This window comes from Monopterus albus, unplaced genomic scaffold, assembly GCF_001952655.1.
Source record: "Monopterus albus unplaced genomic scaffold, M_albus_1.0 scaffold491.1, whole genome shotgun sequence".
Taxonomy (NCBI): domain Eukaryota; kingdom Metazoa; phylum Chordata; class Actinopteri; order Synbranchiformes; family Synbranchidae; genus Monopterus; species Monopterus albus.
This window is the reverse complement of record NW_018128371.1, coordinates 45,356-51,006: the sequence shown is the minus strand read 5'-3', so window position 1 is coordinate 51,006 and position 5,651 is coordinate 45,356.

Below are 5,651 nucleotides of genomic sequence, written 5' to 3'. Positions count from 1 at the left end.
CGACCGAGTGAGCGTGTGACGGGGTTGCCCAGCCGCGGCGGACTCTGCCGACCGAAGAGTGGGACAGGATTGTCCAACCACGGCGGACTCGGCCGACCGAAGAGCGTGGGACAGGATGGTCCAACCGCGGCGGACTCGGCCAACCGAAGGCCGAAGGCGTCGGCTTGTCCAACCGCGGCGGACTCTGCCGACCGAAGAGCGTGGGACAGGATTGTTCAACCGCGGCGGACTCGGCCAACCGAAGAGCGGGGGACAGGATTGTCCAACCGCGGCGGCCTCGGCCAACCGAAGGCCGAAGGCGTCGGCTTGTCCAACCGCGGCGGACTCGGCCGACCGAAGAGCGTGGGACAGGATTGTTCAACCGCGGCGGACTCGGCCAACCGAAGAGCGGGGGACAGGATTGTCCAACCGCGGCGGCCTCGGCCAACCGAAGGCCGAAGGCGTCGGCTTGTCCAACCGCGGCGGACTCGGCCGACCGAAGAGCGTGGGACAGGATTGTTCAACCGCGGCGGACTCGGCCAACCGAAGAGCGGGGGACAGGATTGTCCAACCGCGGCGGCCTCGGCCAACCGAAGGCCGAAGGCGTCGGCTTGTCCAACCGCGGCGGACTCGGCCGACCGAAGAGCGTGGGACAGGATTGTTCAACCGCGGCGGACTCGGCCAACCGAAGAGCGGGGGACAGGATTGTCCAACCGCGGCGGCCTCGGCCAACCGAAGGCCGAAGGCGTCGGCTTGTCCAACCGCGGCGGACTCGGCCGACCGAAGAGCGTGGGACAGGATTGTTCAACCGCGGCGGACTCGGCCAACCGAAGAGCGGGGGACAGGATTGTCCAACCGCGGCGGCCTCGGCCAACCGAAGGCCGAAGGCGTCGGCTTGTCCAACCGCGGCGGACTCGGCCGACCGAAGAGCGTGGGACAGGATTGTTCAACCGCGGCGGACTCGGCCAACCGAAGAGCGGGGGACAGGATTGTCCAACCGCGGCGGCCTCGGCCAACCGAAGGCCGAAGGCGTCGGCTTGTCCAACCGCGGCGGACTCGGCCGACCGAAGAGCGTGGGACAGGATTGTTCAACCGCGGCGGACTCGGCCAACCGAAGAGCGGGGGACAGGATTGTCCAACCGCGGCGGCCTCGGCCAACCGAAGGCCGAAGGCGTCGGCTTGTCCAACCGCGGCGGACTCTGCCGACCGAAGAGCGTGGGACAAGATTGTCCAACTGCGTCTTCTGTGATAACCCGCATGATGAGAAGTCATTCCACTGTTATAGCTAATCATCTAGGTTCGCAACTACCGCCCGCCCCACTCACTGATGGCTACTGGTATGGGTGTAAACTGGCGTGTTGCATTGAAGGAGCACGCTGATGTCAACAAGTGTACCGTCCGCTACTATGAAATGAGTGAAAGCGGACCAGCTCATAATCCTATGTTTAGTGTCAAAGTCGAAATCCTCTGTGATGAAACACTTAAAGCTAAGGGTACTGGTAAGACAAAGAAAGCGGCCAAAGCTCAGGCCGCACAAGCACTAATGGCACTCATAATGCAGGGCGATAAAAACTCCCAAAGTGACATCCCTACAAGTGAGTCTCAGACCCAGAACACAGATGACATCAATGGTGAGAATTTCATCGGAGAACTACAAGTACGGTGATGTTTTTTTTATTTCTTGTCCTAAACTTTTACATGTATAAACACAAAACAATGACTGACACTCTATACACATGCTCAGGAACTATGTCAAAAGAACAGATGGCCTCTACCCTCATATACTGAGCAGCAAATACTTCAGAGTTGCCTCTTTGTCTGCAATTGTACTGTCAATGTGACCGTGCAGAGGTACACCGCCAAAGTCAACATAGGTGTGAAAGGTATGTTTTTTTTTGTAAAATGAGAATAAATGTCAGCGATGTTGAGTCTAAATATGCCTAACGAATGTCTCACCCGACTCAGGTTACGGGGCTTCCAAGAGGATTGCAAAAAGCGCTGCTGCGGAAAACGCTCTACACCTTGCTCAGCACCTCGCCAAGCTATGTGCTGAAGATTAACCAAAGTGGTGGTCTGTGAAAGGAGGACCAGAGGGTCCGTGTGTGTGATGTCTGAGGCCATGTTCACTTTTCCTAATAGCACCAACCACTCGGCCATAAGCCTCTTTGCTGACAAGGAGTTGTGCATATGGATGGCTATGATTGTATTTTTCACTATGGTCTCATTTGTTTACGGCTTGTATTGCATTTGTGTGCTGTGTGCAAGACACAGAAGCTACAGCACATTGCCTTTGATAAGAGTGTGATATGATGCTGATGTTAATTGTCATTGCTTCGCATAATAAAACATCCAGGCTTTGTGTAACTCATCATAGCTATCTTTATTGTCTCAAACACATCAATAAACACAAAGTCTGCCTCATACACATCAATGATAATGAACAAAAAGTCATTGAACTGTGTCGCCTCAAAAACAAGTCGCTGTCCTCGAGCTAGGCGGAACTCTGCCATCCTCTATGTGAATCCAGTGTCACGCAACCTTCTTCAGATTCTGTTGAGATGAAGAGCGGGAGTGAGATCACTCAAAGCTTTGCTTTGTTTTATATATAGGTATAAAGGCAATTGAAATTACCCCTTTTCACAATTCCCAATCACGGACGGGTCTTGTGCGTTGATGATGTGATGTTCGTCGAGCCGGTTGTGCACCATGCCGTTGTCGTCGTCGTCGTCAAAGGCCCGCGTTGTGGGAACATACACTGGGTCGTACTGAGGCGAATATAGATGTGAACACGGCTTGTAAATACGAAATGATGACCGTCTGCTACAGATCCTGTGAGTGATCAGCACCAGTCCGAATACAATCATCATTGGAGCCGCTATGAAGGTGATTTTGAGCCAGTCATCCTTGTCGTTAATCCACCAGTAATTACTGTAGAAGTCATTGTGCTCGACCATTGCGATGTGCGCGCTCTGTGGATGAAAATATGCCGGAGGACTGTCTATTTGTTGGACTAGACCTAGGTTTTTCTAACATTTAACGGTTGTTTCTGTGGTAGTTTTTTTTTTTACATCCAGTGTTTTTTAACACTCTTCACACTATTAGTACAAAAGGTTTTGTTTTGGTTTTTCTTTTGAACGTGGCCAACTTGTTCTAGGGGGTTCAAATGCGGCCCCGGCCGAATACTCCAACCGTGCCCAGGTTGTCCGATCTTGGCCGGGGATTCCAACAAGGGTAAGAGTTAAAGCAGGTAGTCGCACATTTCCATTTCACATTTTAACACATTGACCCGGCGGTGTGTGTAAACCACCCACATCGACGACAAGTCATGGCTGTACACTCATTCCTGAAGAAATGGGACCAATGTCATCTGAGTGAGAAATTCGAGAATGTCACCTTGGACAGGTTCTTAGCCATTCCGCACAAACAGGCGATGGCTGAACACGGACAAGCTTTCGCTAAGCAGCATCAGAGCTTGTGCAACACTCTAAGAAAGGTGCTTATGCGGAAACTCTTGGTGGATCGGATAAAGTCGACTCCGCGGGCTCCGCGAAAAAGGAGGGCCTGCGACCTTGACGATCTAACGTTGAACATCAAGAAACTGTCTGTTCGAGATCAACTGGGCCTAAGGAGGAGACTCCTCTCTTCATCCGTCACGACGCATGATCCGAGCGTCGCCAGCCGCTGGGAGTGTATCCCAGTGAAGGATCGACTGGGCATCAAGAAGAGACTGTTCTCTTCTCCCTTAGCCGCGGAGCCGACTGTCACCGGCCGCTGGGAGCGTATCCCAGTGAAGGATCGACTGGGCATCAAGAGGAGACTCTGCTCTTCGCCCCCTTCCGCCGCCGATGTCACCGGCCGCTGGGAGCGTATCCCAGTGAAGGATCGACTGGGCGTCAGGGGCAGACGTTCGCCTCTCGCCGTGGACCCGACCATTGGCGCCGGCGGCGGCGCCACCCGTAAGGAGCGCGTCTCCGTGAAGGATCGACTGGGCGGCCCTGTGCGATTGAACCGGCAGAGGGGACAGAGGCTCGACGTACGAGACGGCGGCTCTCCGGCTGGCACTGCTCGACGAGATCTGTGTCCAGGCATCTATTCCAGCAACCGGTGCTAACACGTTTGGTACGACTCGAGCTACAATGACGAGCAAGGCCGCCGCGCCTAAGTGTGAATGTTTCTTGTGCAGCAAGATCGCTGCGTCTATTGTGCACGTTTTCTTACATGTGGCATGTGAAAATAAAGAGATGTGTACATCATATGTTACTCTTGTGGTTGTTTTTGTCCACCTTGTGTTTACAGAACCTCAGGAATACCAAATAGACTAGAGTCAACCTTTTTTTTTATTGCACAATGGTATACAACAAATGCAAAAAAAAAGCCACACAGAGGCGAAGCTCGATCAAGACACAGGACGGTTCTAGAGTCTCTCGACTGCGGCTTTCCGGCCGACACTCCACTTAGCAGCTCTACTTAGGGCCAGAGCTAATGCTTCCACAAGCACTTTTGCTACAACAAGCCAAGGCCGCCGCCAAAAGTTTCCTTATGTAGCATGTGAAAATAATGTGTGTACATACGTATGGGTTTTGTTTCGTTTGTCAACCTTGTGTTTACAAAACCTCAGGAGGAATGCCAAATAGACTAGAGTTAAACATGTTTTTTATTACACAAAAGTTGTACAACAACATACACAAAGAGCTACATAGACAGCCTATCAGAGGAGGAGTAGTGGAACCCAAACCCTAACCCAGTTGATCTCCTGCGAGCCGCCTCGCGGTTGAACTGCCCAAGAAGCCCAGTCAACCTCCACCTGCTGCAGAGCACATTGGGGGTGCTGAAATTCCCACACCCAAGCCCAGCCGACCTCCTCCTCCTGCTGCTGCTGCGGGGCACCTCGAGGGGGCTGAACTCTCTCCCGAAGGTTGTGTTTGTAGAAGCAGTAGGAGCCGAAGCGGCAATGACCCTCGTTAAAGTATCTACACGGTTTTCTAGCCATGCTGTTCTTGTGTGTCTGGATCAGTCTCTGCTTCTCGTGTTCATCTTCCACCCAGTAATTGCTTGGGATGAAAAACGGTGACCTAATTCGACACTCCGGGCACGCTTTGACGTTGTCAAGATGTTTGACACTCCTCCATGTGCGGATGCACGTTAGACAATAGCAGTGTCGACAGTTGGGCAGAATGCCGAAGCGACGCTCCCTCGGGTCGTCCTTGTTAAACACCACCTCCAAGCACACGCCGCACACCATGTCTTTGTCTTTACCATGCCGGATGCCAAGGGGATTCCATCGCGGGCCGTCTTGTACTCTGGGTGCCCTCTCTCCTCAATCTGACCATGACAAAGCTGTCCCGGAACAACCTCCACCCGGTCCATCGCGCCTGTGTGTCTTTCTGTTCCTGCTGCTGCTGCTGCTGCTGCTGCCATGAGTGACTCGAAATTCAGTGGATGCAGAAGCAGTTTTTATCCAAACAAGCACCAGAGTCAATGGGCTCAGACACACGTTTATCCAAACACAGACCGTTTATCCAACCACGGTAAACACTAAGTACTTTGTGTGCTATAGGAAAAAAGTCTACAGAGTTCATAAAAAAAACTGGTAGCCCAGACCCCCCCCTTCCCCCTCAACACTCTTCCTCACTCTCGAGATTGGAATCGTAACATCCTTTGCTAAACCTCTT